Below are 18,636 nucleotides of genomic sequence, written 5' to 3'. Positions count from 1 at the left end.
ATCTTATTTCTAAAAATAACTAACTCCAGCTCTATCTCCAGGGCTAACAGACTGGATTCAATTTGCGGAAGACTGAAAGTTGAATTTGGGTTAAATTACAGTATGATTTAGTTATTCTCTGTGAATCTCTATGTGCTGGTGGCATCCATGTGCATCTCCAAGATGATGTTATTGCTCTTAGCTTGTTACTGTTATCAGGGTTCCCACTCTAAGCCATATGTCAAATTCCATGACTTTTCCCTGACTAAAAAGCTGAATTTCCATGACCTGTAATGAACGGAAAAACAGGCCGCTGTTGTGCTGAGCACTGAGCAAAAATCAGCCACAGACAGTATTTTAAATACATCCATTTGCAAGCTTTATTTACTTGTTCACAGACGTTTTTAGTACAAAACTAAGTTAAACACTCATACACACTACTTTTTTGCGCTTTTACCCGTTAAATGCACTTTGATATTTTTCTGTACTATTTCTACAGAAATTAATTTATAGTTTTTATGCTTTCAGGGGTTAAACGCTTTACAGGATTTTCTGTTTCTCATCAAGTTCATCATTCAGTCTTTTGATTTCTACACATTTAGTTTTTGCAGACCGTATAAGACTGTTCATTTTTATTTATTCTACCATGGCGAAATGTGAAAATCGTGCAGTGAAAAGGCGGCTTACCGCGTCCTTTTTTTTCTTTAGCTTACCGTGTCCTAACCAGACTTGACAAAGCTACAAGACGACAAAATCAATCATAAATCACAGCCAATCATAACAGCGTGTTGGCGGGCAGCTAAACACGAAAACCAAATTAAATTAAACTAAACAAAATTAAACCATAAAACATTATTCAAAATACATACTCAGTGACTGATACAATCTTTGTCATGAAATACACTTGTTTGAGCTTTGCTTAATATTAAAATGGTTTGAGCTTGAATATCATTTTGCATGACTTTAATAGCCACTATGAGAGCAACAATGGATAATTTACCTCAGAGTTTGAGATAAAAGAGATAAAAGGAAACAAGAACGTTCAAACTGTAAGTATTAAGTAATAAATACTTTTCTTTGTGCATTTATGTCCTTGTTCCCTCTCTATGACCTGAACTATTAGCTGCAAATTCCAAGAAATACAGAAACCATTTCAAAAATAGAATCCTTTGTCGTGTCGCGGCTGGTTAGGTCTTTGAAGTGGTCATTTTGTAGCCATAGCTCTTGAAATTTACATTTTCCTGGCATGTCTGCCTTAGTTAACAGGTACAGGTGACTGCATTTGACTTAAGTTGACGAGTAGGAAGGGAATAAAATGCCACTGAAAAACAGCTTAACAATACACAAAACACGCGAAACAACGCAATAAAAAAATGCGGTATAGAAAAATTACATTTTGATAAATGGAAACTAAAATTTAAAGCGACAAACAAAAATCCCTGATATTCCATGACTTCGACAAAAAAAAAAAAAAAAAAAAAAAAAAAATAGAATTCCCTGACTTTCAATGTCTGGAATAGACCTTTTAAAATTCCATGATATTCCAGAAATTCCATGACCCGTGGGAACCCTGTGTTACTCTTCACCACCCATTTGTGTGCCTGAAAAGATTATCAATATAAAATAGAAGCATAACTCCTTTGCGCTACTGGAATAACTATGGTTCTCTTGTGAAAGAAGATACGTGAGGAAGAAAAATAGTTAGAAAGTTATGACGCTCAAAGTTCAATGCAAAGGGAGATATTTTCTTTTACAGAATTCTCTGTTTAAGGACTACAACAAACGGATGGTAGGGACTACAACGAGCTTCTTCCCGGGTTAGTGACATCACTAACCCTAAAATTTACATAACCCCCCCCCCCCCTCAACTCCACAGCAACTACATAAATTTATCCACTAACCATTCAGAAACGTCTAAAAGTTGTAACTTCTTCCTGAGTCTCTCCATCAGTGTCCGACTCCGGTTTGAACAATGTAAGGCTGAACACCGTTACTGACAATCCTCATTTTGGCTGCGTGAGATTCTCCAGCTCTGTTGTTGTTGAGCAACCGAAGCGTGAGCTGTTAAAGCTCTGCCCTCTTCTGGAAAGGACGCCGGGAGCAGCAGCTCATTTGCATTTAAAGGGACACACACAAAAACAGTGTGTTTTTGCTCACACCCAAATAAGGGCAAATTTGACAAGCTATAATAAATGATCTGTGGGGTATTTTGAGCTGAAACTTCACAGACACATTCTGGAGACACCAGAGACTTATATTACATCTTGTAAAAAGGGGCATTATAGGTCTCCTTTAAAGCAAAACTTTGAGTGGGACCTACATTATAATTATATAAAATAGGTTAATTCCTGTTCCCCAATAATATATTGATCAGCAATGAAAAACAGTCCTAGATACATCAGTGAAATAATGTTCTTAAAGTCTCAATTTTTCAATTTAATCAGCTTTTATTTCTTAAATGTTGCAACTGCTCCAATCTCATGGCCATTGTAAAATCTTTTGTGTCATATGGTCTGTCATGCATATTAACTTTTACCCACAAACACTTTTTTTTTTTTATCTTAAATTTAAATTCAAACACGCCAAAACTTTAGACAGCAAAAAAGTAAACTACTGGACATTCAAAAAAATTATGATTTGGTTAAACTTGTTTTTCTTTACCGAGCATGTGCTGAATAAGTGTCATCAGTGATGGAAGACATGTAGCACTTTGTAAAATGTGCTATACAAATAAATTGACTTGACTTACAGATTACATTGGTTGCATTAAGCGTGTGATTGGGGTCATTGTCCTGTAGCTGTGAAGCATCAGCCCGCAGTATTTCTGCTGATTATACTGTTGTTTAATTGCACACAAGAGGGAAACTGACTCGCTGAATTTATTTATTAGCTTTCAGTCAGCATGATTTATCTCCGCTTTATTTTACACACTTAAAGAACATAACTGCACAGACACAAGACATCTGCACCTCTCCTCAATGCCTGTCATCTGTACATTAAATACTGTAAATGACGTCCACATTAAGAAACTGTCCTGTAAACCTCCAGAGATCTTCGTCACCTCATTACTGACGGCTCGTGGTGACTGATTCACCTGTTCACAGCTTTAGATGGTTATTTACCTTAAATATCACAACCTGTTTGTGGTTCATCAAGTGCACATTCCCCCACTGTAAATACTGCAGTAACTCCCATTATTATTGGAATACTATTTATAAATCATATGACCTTTCTATTTGCAATGAGCATTTTACCAATGCTTTAATTATTACTGTATTTGGGTTTTTAATAATTTGGTTTTGGACTGTTTGATTAATCTATAATATTTTATTGATCGTTTCTGGCTATGAAAATCTATCTCTGTATTCAAAGATGATAAACACACCACATGCTTCCTTCTTTGTAAATGCATGAGTTTTCAGTTCCCTCATGATAAAGTAAAATAGATTTTTAATGTGTGATTTATCTGAAATAGACAACCACAATAATAGACTGGTTTGGAACCATAAATTATGCCTTGGCAGTTTCTGTGAACAGAATACAAAAAAACACTACAAAATAAACAATAAGCTGAATATCTTATAAAGATTTGATGCCACTAACCAGGTAAAATTTGGCAAATCCAGTGATAATTCATCCTCAAAAGCACCCATTGAATCAACCCAGGAACTTGTAAACACAACTTTGTTTCTGATGGGAAAAAAAAGCCCAATCAGATTGATTAAGAAAGTTTACCTCCCATCTTTATATGCAATATACATCAGACAGTCAGCAAGAGATTGTGGCGTCTGACTTTGAGTCTTATCAACTGTTTAAAACAGGCTGTTAGGAAACCTGACTGGTTACACGGGTGCCAATTCAAGGGTGAATCAGGCCAATTAGACACAGATGGTCTCGTTCACAAACCATCCAAATCAATTGCGCATTCCATTTATAAAAATACACTGATGTCAAAATAGAGTTTCTAATACAGGCTTCCATTGGGGTGGATGGATGGATAGATGGATATACAGTCAAACCAAAATGTATTCAGACACCCTTGAACATTTCATTCATTAATACAGTTTATTCGCTATAGTTTAAAAAATACGACAAGATCTCAGAGTTAAACTGTGTCAGAAAAAAAGAATCTTAATTATGTCAGATAACACTTAAGCAAAACATGGTCAGGTCAAAGTGTCTGAATAATTTTTGGTTCAAAATTTTTATTAATTTTACTAGTAGTCCAGTATGCAAGGGCTTAAGAAAATACTAACAATGTTTATAGAATATAAAAAAAATCTAGAAATTATGGAAGCTAGTTGCTGTCTCTCATTGTAAGATTAAAAGTTGTAGTAGTGCGAAAATAAATGACAAGAAATAAAATTGAGTTAAAAAAGTAATTGTGACTATTTCTCACAACTGCATCTTTATAGCACACAATTTGGCTCTTATTTTAAAAATGCATACAGGTTTCGAAAGAAAAAATATTGACTAAAGGAAACTAAAGATATTATAGGTATTTTTTGTCAAATCACAAAAACTATGACTAAACAAAATGAACACTACTGCAGCATCCAAAACAACATGCCGGTCTTTTCAGCAGCGTTTGCCTTTAATGCAAGTATAAATCCAGCCGTGCTTTGCTGTATTGGACTATTTTGCACTTGTATAAAGTTTGTTGAAAATTCTTCAACCATATGACATGTAAAGGCTCGTTCACACCAAGAACAATAACCATAACAATAACTATATTAGCATCCACACCAACGAACGATAATGTGCTGTTTATTCTAAGCACGCAATGCAGTTTTTCATCTTTCGCTTTAAATGCTTGATCAGATTCTGATTGGCTGTCAATGTTTTTATCGTTCATCAGCTGGAAAAAAAGTTCTGAAAGTGATTCCAACAATATACAGCAGTTCCTCTGTGCCATTATCGCTACAGTTGTGGCTTTCTTTTACATTTAGAACAATTTTCAGAACTATATTCATCTATGCATGAATCCCCTCATATTAAACGGCTAATAAAACAGGACCAATGAGAATGCAGATAAGTGTTTCTCCCTCGCCTGATTAGCTCTCAGCTGTATAATTGGCAGTTGACTGGGGCAGGTGGGGAAAAATAGAGCACTGGCCTCATTTCATTCTCTAGAGACGATTCAGAGAGAGTAACGCAGGCGCCACACAGAAACCAGCAGCCCAAGGACAAAGCGGGAAGAGCGTTGATACGAGACCAGGTCATGAAAACAGCAAAGAGACTGCAGAAACCAGTCTGTCAGGACACCGGACACAAGACAAGGGCTGTGAAATAATACTATACCACCATGAAACAAATGCAATTTAGTTAGTAGTCCAGTATTGGGTCACATAAATAACTAAAGGCTAACTACAAGGCTTTTCCCACTCGCACTTAACGCATCACGTCCGAGTGTCCATTCAGCTTGCTCAGTTTTTTGCGAGAAGAAACCCTTTTACACACACCTCCTATCGTATTGTACTTCATTCTCTCACATACACAGCGCACCACCCCCTCCTATGTAGGACAGGGTGAATATAGATATATTTCCAGTGAATTGGTCCCCAGAAACTTTAATTGGAGAACTGCCATGGAACAGACTGTCCCACTTTTATAACCCGTTAAAAAGAAGTGGAGCAACCAGGTCCGGCATTGGTCTCTTCCTTTCGCTCACGCTCTTTGTGTCTCTCACCGGCCATCACTCCATTAGAAAAGAATGACAGCGCAGATAACGGACAATTAAACCGTGTGTTGGTGTTTTTTTCTGCACTCTTTCCCTGGAGCTCAAAGTGAGATTGAGCCATTGAGAAAAGCACAAAACCACTTTCTGTTTCTATAATGAACCTGCTAGTGTTCATGGTGCAATGATGTTTTAAACCCCAGGGATCATGAATGAGTGAAATGACTGACGTCCCCTCATCTGTACACTTGTTTGCAGGTGAAAAGAAGTGTTACGTGGGAGGCCTGAAGATCATAAGAGATTTATTATGAATAACAGTCAAATGCAGGCAACAACCTAATAATATACATTCCAATCAAAAGTTTGAAAGAAGTCTCTTCTGCTCACCAAGGCTGCATTTATTTAATCTACAGTAAAAACATTAATATTGTGAAATGTTATTTCAATTTAAAATAAAATGTAATTTACTCCTGTGATCAAAGCTGAATTTTCAGCATCATTACTCCAGTCTTCAGTGTCACATGATCCTTCAGAAATCATTCTGATATGATGATTTGCTGCTCAAGAAACATTTATGATTATTATCAATGTTGAAAACAGTTCATGTGTTTGTGGAAGAGAAAGTTCAAAAGAACAGCATTTATTTGAGATAAAAATCTTTTGTAATATTTTAAATGGTAGTGCTATAAAATCGATTAATTGTAATTAATTGTATCTAACATAAAAGTAATACATATGTATATATATATATATATATATATATATATATACACATATACATACACATACATATATATTACAAACTTTTATGTTAGATACGAATAAAGGATTAGTTCACTTTCATATTAAAATTTCCTGATAATTCACTCATCCCCATGTCATCCAAGATGTCCATGTCCTTCTTTCTTCAGTCGAAAAGAAATTAAGGTTTTTGATGAAAACATTCCAGGATTATTCTCCATATATTGGACTTCAATAGATCCCAAACGGTTGAAGGTCAAAATTAGTCTCAGTGCAGCTTCAAAGAGCTTTAAACGATACCAGACAAGGAAGGGTCTTATCTAGCGAAATGATCAGTAATTTTCTAAAAAAAAGTAAAAATGTATATGCTTTATAAACACAAATGATCGCTTCGCAAGTGCTTCTGCCAGATCGCCTTCCGTATTCTTCAAAAAGTTTATGCTGTATGTCCTACACCTTCCCTATTCAACTTACGGAAAAAACGTAACTGGAACCGCGTTCGTTCCGTAATTTGAAAAAAAAAAAAGAAGGACATGGAAATCTTGGATGACATGGGGGTGAGTAAATTATCAGGAAATTTTAATATGAAAGTGAACTGATCATTTAATTGCAATTAATCGATTTTACACTTTTTTTAATTTCACTTTAATTAAATTAATCACTTTGATTAATTTAATGCATCCTTGCTGAATGAAAAGTATTATTTCTTCAAAAAAAAAAAAAAAAAAATTATTACTGACTCCAAACTCTTGAACAGTAGTGTATATACTATATCGTAATTTACATAATAAGGAAAGACCTTAGAGGTAAACAGATCTATTTAAACTAGGAGTTTATATTTCCACTTATTCTGTTTTCATTTAAATGCATACATTTAATCATAAGTCTGAAGACTTGTTAAAAGTTAAAGCAAACCTCCATCTGTTCAAAAAAGCCAAACATTCTTAATAAACCAAGTCACATCCAGAAACAGCCCTTTACTGAGCATGTGACGTTGCAGAATCGTTATCAACCATCATCTTACATCAATTTAGTGTCAGATATCTCCTGCTGCTATTACAAAAGTCAGACTTTAAATTTGTCAAAACAGATGCGAGGACGCATATCAGAAAAATACAGGTGCATGTTACAGTATTTATCAACATGAACAGTAAGGCACCAAAGAGACCAGTGTTGCTAAAATTAACACACCATGTTGTCCTACAAAAACCACACTAGCACATGTGAAGCAGATAGATCTCCTGCAGTGAACAAATGGAGAAAAATGAGCTGAAAAGAAATACGCTAAAAAGTGGAGATTCAAAAATGCACAACTTCCTTGAATACTAATGCACAACCTACATGCGCTACTGTATATAAGAGGATAATCATAAAGAGGGTTTTCCAAGTTAAAGGCCACTTTTGACCCTGGCTTATGAAGCTCTGATTCAGAGCTAGTTAGCCCTCCTTTTCTTGTGCCAAAGATAAAGAGTATTCAAGCAACATACAGCCAAATATAAATCATTAATGCTTACTGAATTTTTGCTTATGATGTAAAATATTTATGCACTGTTTAATTTCAGCATCATAAAACAGTTTAAAAATAATGGTTAACACTCCAGCATGCATTTTCTTCTATTTTTTGTGATACATTTTAGAGAACTAAGATAACTAGAGTGGATTTACATGCCAAAATGTATACAAACATTTAAAACTACTATAACATGCTTGTCATATACTTAAAGCTGCAGTCCGTAACTTTTTTTGGTTAAAAATTATCCAAAATCAATTTTTTGAGCAAGTATATAACTAGCCAGTGTTCAAAACTATCTCCTTACATTAGCCCAATTCACAACGGTAAGATTGTAATAATGTTTTCTAATCTGAATGGTACTGGTGGGTTTTTGCGGGAAATTTGTGCTGCTGTTCATCTTTGCGTCATTACGTCACGTCTGTTACCTAAAGAAGGAGTCCCAGCTAGAAGGCTATATATCATGTAAGGATTCTGAAGGTGGCGGATCATTTATAGCCTTTTCTCACAGCAGCTGGAATAATTAATTTTATCATTTTGATGGCGGATTGTATGGTATGACACATTAACTTTAGAGATTAGACTGTGCAGAAATTGAAATCTACAAGTAACGCTAATACACACTAAATACACATAGCGCGATTTATTGTCATGCTTTTTTTTTCCTCAGTTGGTCAGATCAAAAGTGGCAGATTTGTCACTTACTCAGATGACATTTTCTAGGGAAAAATCTTATTTTGGCCATACTTTCAAGACTACAATCTGTGATTCAGAAGTACAGTATCCACATCAATGCGGTGACTGACAGCAAACATTAGATTCATCCGTGCGGAGGAGCCGTGCCGAGGCACAACCCATGTAAAGATGATAATTCCACAAATAACTACAATTGCAGGTTTCAAACAGAGATGGTGACAAAGAGTCAAAACTTACGGACTGCAGTGTAATGTAGGGCTGGGTGATTTTTCCGATTTTTTCAATTAATTCGAATTTAATGTTTTGCATAAAAATGAATAAAAATGTTAGCAAGCGTTACAACTGGACATGTTGACAATACAGCAATGATAACCGTATTAGAAGAAGAAAATGATCCGACCTCATGATGGCGCCGGCGCGCCTGATTTACCGCTCTCATGTGACGCTCTATGAATGTAGAACACATCACTAATCTTATAAGCGGCTGTTCATTCAGAAATGCGTTATTGCGTTATAAAAATAAGACACAGGCAGTGGAATGAGAAAAAAAGGCAAAGTTATTAAACGCGAGTTGAGCTTTTTTTTTACTTGACCGCCGTGTTTTTAAAATGCCGTTTCATGGGTAAGACGCTGCAAAACGCGAGACACAAGTGCAACACCTAAACATGTCCGCCAAACATAAAAACAATAGGAAAAATAGTGCAATGGAATGCAAAAACCTGTAAACCTGTTTGATATTTCATGTTTACATGATGGTGACAGGCTGAAAGCTGCTGTTGTTTTCTGTTTTTACAAAGCATTTGCTGTTAATAGCCTATTACTGGTGTTATTTATTGCTATTACTTTTTGGCTAAGAAATATTTAGCATTTTCTTATTTTATATTATTTCTGAGTATATAGGATGTGTTTAAGATAAGTTTGTACAACATTTGCCTTCATATTTCAGGCATATTTCTGCAAAGATATTTAACAAATTGTTTTACATTTACACCATGATGATCACTTCATGTGTGGTGCACTTGGAATGGAACTTTTTTTAACCAGATTGTTAATAAAGAGAATGTTACTTAAATCATATTGTAGTTAAGTTTTTAAGTTGACTAGTTAAACAGTAAAAAAAAAAAAAAAAAAAAAAATCGAAATCGTGAATCGGTCAATCGTTCCGAAAAAAATCGAGATTTTATTTTTTTGCCATATCGCCCAGCCCTACTTTAATGGTTTGATCAATAATCCTAAATAAGCAAGAAATAATAGTAATAATAATATTAAGTGTAAAACCTCAAAACTGGCAATTATTAACCCAGATTACTGAATGAACAGTGTGAAACTGGTACAAGATAACCCAGGTGATGTTAACACAGGAAATCACGTGTGAACAGCCCAAATAATTAGCAAAAGCTTTATGGAAGGAACCAAACGAGGAGGAAACCCACAGCCGTGACCTCCTTCAACAACATTCTGGAGGTCAGCGCTCTAGAAGAGAGGAGGAATGCGAGAGAAAACTGGGACGAGGAGAGACAGAACGCAAATGATGCTGAGATCGAGCTCAGGGCACGAGAATGAGTGTAAGTGCTGGAGAAAAAAAAAACACCAAACCAAGAAAAATTAGAACACAACAATCAGTCTGTCCACACCTCACAAACGTCACACACTGACGATGCTGCTCTCATACAGAAAGCACAACAAATCCCTGCTACTATGTTCAAGAATATCAAAAAGATGAAGAGAAACTAGACAGAACGAACAAACGAAATATCGAATGAACAAAAAATTGATAGGGTGTGATAGATAACGAATGATAGATAAATAGAACGAATGAACAAAAAGTAGAACAAACGACAGATAGAATGAATGACCAAATGACTGAACAAACGAAAGAATGAACAAAAAAAGAATGAACAAAAAAAGAATGAACGAACAATAGATAGGTAGAACAAACGAATGACAAATAGATAGAACGAACAAATGATAAGTAGACGCACAAATGAGATAGAACAAATGAACAAACGACTGAACAAACAAAAGAATGAATAAATGATAGATAAAATGAACAAACAAATGAACGAACAAACGAACTATAGAACGAACAAATGACAGATAGAACGAGCGAATGACAGTGGTAGAACAAATGATAAGTAGAACAAACAATAGACAGAACGAATGAACAAACAAATGAACAAACGACTGAACAAATGAAAGAATGAGCAAACGATAGATAGAATGAACAAACGACAGACATAGAACGAACGATAGATAGAACAAACGAACGACAGAAAACAAACGACAGAACGAACAAATGATAAGTAGAACAAAAAAACGATAGATAGAACGAATGAACAAACGACTAAAAAACGAAAGAATGAACAAACAATAGGACGAACAAACAAACAAACGAACTACAGAACAAACGATAGAAAGATAGAACGAACGATAGATAAAACGAACAAACGACAGAATGGTAGAACAAACGATAGATAGAATGAATGAACAAATGAAAGAAAGAACAAACAAACGGTAGGTAGAATGAACAAACAAACGAACGACAGAACAAATTAAACAAATGAACGACAGAACGAATGAAAGAACAAACAAACGAACTATAGAACAAACCAATGATAGATAGATAGATAGATAGATAGATGGATAGATAGATGGATAGATAGACAGATGGATGGATGGATGGATGGAATAAACGGACAGACCGACAGATGTGCTGTTTTATGACCATGTGATAAAGCGGGAACTATAGAACGAACAAATGATAGATAGAACGAGCGAATGACAGAATGGTAGAACAAATGATAAGTAGAACAAACAAATAATAGACTGAACAAACGAAAGAATGAGCAAACGATAGATAGAATGAACAAACAAACGACAGAACGAACAAACTATAGAATGAACAAACGACAGACATAGAACGAACGATAGATAGAACAAGCGAAAGACAGATAGAACGAACAAACGATAAGTAGAACAAACGATAGATAGAACGAATGAACAAACGACTGAACAAACGAAAGAATGAGCAAACGATAGATAGAATGAACAAACAAACGACAGAACAAACGACACAACGAACAAACTAGAATGAACAAACGGCAGACATAGAACGAACGATAGATAGAACGAACAAACGATAATTAGAACAAACGAACGATAGAACGAATGAACATACGACTGAAAAAATGAAAAAACAAACAATAGATAGAATGAACAAACAAACAAACGAACTATAGAATGAACAAAAGATAGAACGAACGATAGAACGAACAAACGACAGAATGGTAGAACGAACGATAAGTAGAACAAATGATAGATAGAATGAATGAACAAATGAAAGAAAGAACAAACAAACGGTAGGTAGAATGAACAAACAAACGAACGACAGAACGAATGAACAAACAAACAAACGACAGAACGAATGAAAGAATGAACAAACGAACTATAAAACAAACAAATGATAGATAGATAGACAGATGTGTGGATAGATGGATGGATGGAATAAATGGACAGACAGATTTTTTGTTTCATGTTTTATGACCATGTGATAAAGCGGGATGATCTTTCAAAATGAAAGATAACCAGGTTTTGACCATAAAAAGTATCATAAAAATGTCTTCACAATATAATACACCTTGTGCACAACTTCCATTTGACTTCTGAAGTAATGATGCTTTGTGAGAGAAACAGACCAGACAGCTCTGAAAACACGTTCACATTTCTGCATTGCATTTGGTTACAAAAAAGTTCCATAAACATAAATCTGGCACAACTATGAGCATATGTTTGAATATTTACATTTCGACAGTCCCTGCTTTTTTAAAAACTAAATCATCAAGATAAATCACAGCAAGAATGCATGTCATACACAGCTTAAGATCACAATGCACAGTGTGCTCATACAAAACATAGTTTGAGTGCAATTAGCTGTTCGATTTAACTGTTTAAACACACACAGATGAACAGTTCACATTACTCTCTCGCTATATAGATTTCCTAGATAAGTGTTTGAGTGCATAATTATGCTCTCTGCGTGCAGTGACCTACCTTTGGTCTCAGCAGGCCTCTCACACCAGGAAAAACAGCACACACACATACTCACCCACTCACCATCAGCACAATTTAGAGCAAAACACACACTGAAGTCAAAAGCACTGCATATGCAACTACTGCAGTTCACAGTTTTGCTAAAGCACACCAGCACAAAGTACGCAAAGCAACACTTTCTCAAAAGTCATCTATCAAGCATCTCGGGAGTCACATCCATGCAATAGTTTTTCTTGCAAGCGCTATTATATCTGCTCCATCTAAGCATCATAACGGATGCATTATCCATGTGGGAATTCATACCTGAATGTCCAGCCTGAGCTTCCTCATTCCAGCACAGAAGACGTGGTCAGAACAGGGTCCAGAGAAAAACAAACAGTCATAGAAACGCCAGTAAACGTGCACATCCAGGCGTTGCGTCCACGCAGGATCACCTCCAGCACTGGAACAATCTCTCTTCTGAGATCTCTCTCATCCCGCTGTCATGCACTCAAACACTCCTCCCTCCAGCCTCGCTCTCCACACACATACACACACACGGCCTCTCGGATGCTAGATCAAACTGGCTCGCATCTGAGGCTTGGGTTTCATCCGGATCTTCTGTGGCTTTGTGGGAAGAACTCATCTGTTACGCTCGGAAACCAATGAAACCACGGAGGAAAACATACAGTTTCACATGTATAATGCAAGACATGCATGCATGCATTTGTGTGAGCATGTGTACATGTCTTTTTTCTGAGCTAATAACATACTGTGACACTCACACACACTCTTGAACACAAGTGGGTCATGGACAGAAAAATTAGAGGAGAAATTAGCCTGACTGCGAGTGTTCATGTGGCGAATTAGAGAACGGCTGCAGAAATCATCACCTGTCCTCATCACGCTGAGATCAACCACCGTCTCTCACCCACAAGGTTTGTACGAGGACACTCGAGAAAAACCTAGACACAAAGCAGTTAGACAGAATGACTGGCCTTCATCAGATAGAGACAGAATAATACATTCCCTGCTTCAAAAGAGCCTGTCTGCACTTCCTTCACTTTTAAATCAGGCCTGTTTGGCATTTCTTTCTTAGTAGTGGCTTTTACTAAGTTAAGCATCACTAGTACTAGTGCTCATAGTGATGTGATGAAACCTCTTCCACTATGATAGTGTCCTGCAGACTTTGTGCTCCTATTACTATTTTAATATTATTTATAGACTATAATAGTATTTATTAATATTTAGAATTAGCTTTTGTTTTTATAATTTTAATTTTAGTAATTTGATGTGCTTTTGTCTTTCTTATTTCTATACAGCTTTTATTCATTTTTTAGTTTCAGTAACTGTAGTAGTACTTCCAGTGGTGGACGAAGTACACAAATCAAGTACTTGAGTAGAAGTACAGATACGTATCATAAAATATTACTCAAGTGAAAGTATTTAGTGCTCCTTTTCAATTTTACTTGAGTGAAAGTACAAAAGTACTTGATTTTTAATGTACTTAAGTAAAAAAGTACTGATTGATGAATGTTTATTTTGTAGTTTTATATAGGCCACTTATATAATTTAATTTTATATTATATATTTTATATAATCCTATTGCTCAAAATAATTATGAATGATTATGAATTGTCAAATAGCCAGCACTAGTCAGTATGGATGGAAGATTAGTGGATGCAGATACATAGGCTAATATGTAATGTGTGTTGACAAACAATATAAAAACCGACGAAACATATAGGGCTCAATACATAACATTTTAAAAAATTGCTGCAGCAGCGCGGAAGATGAACGTGCATGTGTTATTTTAATTTGTGTTAGAGTTGCACGATTCTGGATAAAATGAGAATCAAGATTTTTATTTGTTTCTTTCAAATAGAAATCATGATTCTCCCATGATTCTGAATAGACAACTAAACAAAATTGCGTATAATTATTTACTAGAGGACAAAATATTAATTGCTGCAGTCTATTTAAAAATATTTAATTAATTAATTTAAAAAAATGGGTTTGAATGAATGATTTAATGACTCACTCATAACTATTTCACTTGTTTCATTACTGGATGAATCAATGTTTTTGAACAAATCTTTTGAATGAATCATTCAATGTCAAATACATTTTAACAGTCACTTGTCGCCTCCTGGTGCCATAATGATGTAATAATCGATATACCGTTATTTGAAGCGGCAAGTTAGTTTTACAGTTAGTTACAATAATTCATCCTTAAATTCAACATTAGTAGGCTAACTTACTTTTCACCATCAGTCGTGCGCGCACTCAGATAAAGTGTGAGTGAATCCCCCAGATTTGGTACTTGTGACTCACAAGCTACCTGGTGTGAGCACGAAACCTGTGAGAATTAGTAAAATTATGTGCAATACAAGCCCTATTTAACCTGAGCGAATGAGATGAGTGACTGAGAGGAGGTGGGTGCGTGTCACTTCGGCATCGGAGAGAAGAGAGCTAGAATGCATAGCTGACGTTATTGCCTGTGCCGGTGGTAACAAAACGGACCGACTCGGAATCGGAAAGACGTGAGACTGACCGGCCGGTCATCGGGCCAATCATTCGATCGGTGCATCTCTACAAAGAACTGCTTCATACGAGTTATTTGTCCAGGAACCTGACCATACTGCGTGCAATATATCAGACACTGTTGTCACCTGCTGGACCATAAAAACATTTAAAAAAAGATGCACAAAAATCATAAAAAAAAAAAAAAAAGTGAACTTGAAAAAAAAAAAAAGATGCACAATAAAGGAAGGACCTGAAACACATCTACAGACCATAAGATGACCTAGAAACCACATAGTAACACCCTGGCAACCACCTACTATAATATCAGTTACACATAAGCCACAAGCAAAAATTTCCCACACAACTGTTTTCATGTACAAATTTGCAAACATCAAAAATATGCCTACATCCTTAATCCAGCATATATTAGCTCATAGATCTAAAATGAACACTTGTTTTTACAAATGCAACAATTAAACCAGCAATGGTCTGTGTATCTTTGTCTACCCATCTGTCCATCTATCTAACTGCCTACATCTATCTACTGTATCTATCTACTGATCTGTCTGTCTGTCTATCTCTCTCCCTCACTTTCTCTTTGGACATGTATAGTTTTGGTGAATTGAGGCAGTGGTTTTCTAGTTGTTGAGTCCTCAAGTGTGGGTTTTCTCTGTACCTCTCTATTTTCAGGCATTAGTAAGTAGATCTGACACAGTGTTGGAGTGAAATACCAACAGTCCTACTACCTAATTACTAATAAATGTTTTTCTTCAGTCACTCCCTTCAAAACGGAACTGAACGTGGCCTGTTTGTACCCAGAGTAAGGCTATGTCGCTTCCCACTGCTGTCCTGTTTTCTGACCTTTCAAAATGGACCTAAGTCCCACCCCATCCTCTCACTATAACATCAAAGCTCAGCGTCCTTAAATTAGAATGAAGCAGATAAACACTTCAGTTACTAGTTAATGCATTAACATCTTCACAGAGCAGTTTTTAAACAAATAACATCAATTTGATTTACTAGACAAAGACAGTAGATGCGAAACCACTTATATACTGGTTTTGTTTGATTAGCAGGCATTTATCTTGTGCTACCAAAACAGCAACATCTTGAGTATAAATTAATCACATTATCCATAAGGATACATAACTTATTCAAGTAATTCTCAAAGCTGTATTGAGCCACATTTTATATTATACATTTTATTTTTTCATTTCTAAAGAAAACTCACTACGCCTTGATGCTTGATTCAATGCAAATCTGTGGGATTTAATGCAAGTCACCCATTTTATTGTACAAGAGGAATAAAATCATAACCAATATGCCGCAAGAAGACACATGATTTGAGGAATTATTCATATCTGGAGCACAAGCGCTGCAGGATGATGGGAATAGTGATACTTAATTTAGTAAATACCACTAATTAAGCCTACTGGTCAGTAAAAACAAAATCCGCCTACTTCTGTTTCTATACTAAGCATTTTAAAAATGTTTGGACTGTTTTAACGTTAAAATATAACTACTGGAATGATGAAGCATATGATGACTTGCAGAGAACATGAACTCCGTTCCTCTAAGAGAATGCAAATAAAATCCCCGACATGTCTGAAGCCACATCACTGACTCACAGACAGTAATGTACTGCATTAATCATTCATTAGATATTAGTCAATCATGGCATTGACTAATAAGCCACAAGCAAAAATTTCCCACACAACTGTTTTCATGTACAAATTTGCAAACATCAAAAATATGCCTACATCCTTAATCCAGCATATATTAGCTCATAGATCTAAAATGAACACTTGTTTTTACAAATGCAACAATTAAACCAGCAATGGTCTGTGTATCTTTGTCTACCCATCTGTCCATCTATCTAACTGCCTACATCTATCTACTGTATCTATCTACTGATCTGTCTGTCTGTCTATCTCTCTCCCTCACTTTCTCTTTGGACATGTATAGTTTTGGTGAATTGAGGCAGTGGTTTTTATTCCAAGGCTGATACTCTGTAAAAAGCAACATTAAAAAAAACACTTGAGACATGTCTCAACTGACGTCCAGTTATGTCCAAATAAAATAAAACCAAAAGCAAAAGAAAATCCCACACACTATCACAGCTTACAAAAGTATTACAATGACAATAATGTAATTTATTACTCACCCTCATGCTGTTTCACACCCGTAAGACCTTCGTTAATCTTCGGAACACAAATTAAGATATTTTTGTTGAAATCCGATGGCTCAGTGAGGCCTCCATAGCCAGCAATGACATTTCCTCTCTCAAGATCCATTAATGTACTAAAAACATATTTAAATCAGTTCATGTGAGTACAGTGGTTCAATATTAATATTATAAAGCGACAAGAGTATTTTGGTGCGCCAAAAAATAAATAAATAAATAACGACTTATATAGTGATGACCGATTTCAAAACACTGCTTCATTAAGCTTCAGAGCGTTATGAATCAGCGTGTCGAAACATGATTTGGGTCGCGTGTCAAACTGCCAAACTGCTGAAATCACGTGACTTTGGCGCTCCGAACCGCTGATTTGACACGCTGATTCATAACACTCCGAAGCTTCCTGAAGGCATTTCAACAAAAATATCTTAATTTGCGTTCCGAAGATTAACGAAGGTCTTACGGGTGTGGAACGCCATGAGGGTGAGTAATAAATGACATTATTCTCATTTTTGGGTGAACTAATCCTTTAAAAAATACACTTAACTTGACAGCAAACCCACATGCCTTAAAAAAAATCACTAACATTTACTTCTATCAAAACAACAACAAACAGCTCATTTCAAATTCTAAGAGTCAGAGTGAGTGGAAAATAAAATGTTTACAAATAAAATAAAAATGATGTTGCCTGGGTCAACATCCTTATTGGTCCTGGAATACAACGTTTACTGTACGACTACCAACATCACTAGGTTAGGCCCTCTAGTTTACGGGTTAGGTTATGGTTAGAGCTTTTTTTTTTCCAGACAGGGCTGTTGTTACAGGAAAACAGTTTTCTCTGCAAAACCAGGATGTGCGTCAAGTCACCATTACTTTACCACAGACGTCGAAATCTCTCTTTCACAACACAACTATTAAAAGGCAAGGGCTCAAAGTTTACTGCGTCTAGATTTCACAATTTGGCAGATATTCTGTCTCACTCAAAAGATCATAGGATAATCAATTTGGCAACACCATCTCTGAAGCATCCATACTGTATATAATGCATTATAAAGATATTCATAATGAATTATTTAAACAGCTAATTAAAATTAAGCTATGTCAAGACCAAAAGCTTAAAGGATTATAATGCATAATGTCTTATATTATTAGATGTGTTACTGAAACATTGTGTGTTATGTGAACAGATCTGTGACAAATTGCTTTGTAAGTCACTTTGGATAAAAAATGTAAATGTAAATGTAAATGTAAATACGATTAAAAGATTATAACAGAATTATTTATGAAAAAATGTGT

At 35.6% G+C, this 18,636-nt stretch overlaps 1 protein-coding gene across 1 annotated transcript in view; it reads right to left on the bottom strand.

Annotated features, from left to right (window-relative positions):
• The window catches only part of LOC127506040 (SH3 and multiple ankyrin repeat domains protein 1), a 47,218-nt gene extending 29,645 nt beyond the window's left edge, over positions 1–17,573 (bottom strand). The window contains exons 1-2 of the mRNA XM_051882156.1: positions 17,323–17,573; positions 12,957–13,597 (exon numbers count right to left, since the gene is read on the bottom strand). The gene's annotated coding sequence lies outside the window, so the exon portion shown is untranslated. The remainder of the gene's footprint in view (positions 1–12,956; positions 13,598–17,322) is intronic.
• Positions 17,574–18,636: the final 1,063 nt, after the last annotated feature.

Source organism: Ctenopharyngodon idella, chromosome 23 (assembly GCF_019924925.1).
Source record: "Ctenopharyngodon idella isolate HZGC_01 chromosome 23, HZGC01, whole genome shotgun sequence".
Taxonomy (NCBI): Eukaryota; Metazoa; Chordata; class Actinopteri; order Cypriniformes; family Xenocyprididae; genus Ctenopharyngodon; species Ctenopharyngodon idella.
This window is presented reverse-complemented; position numbering and strand designations above follow the sequence as displayed.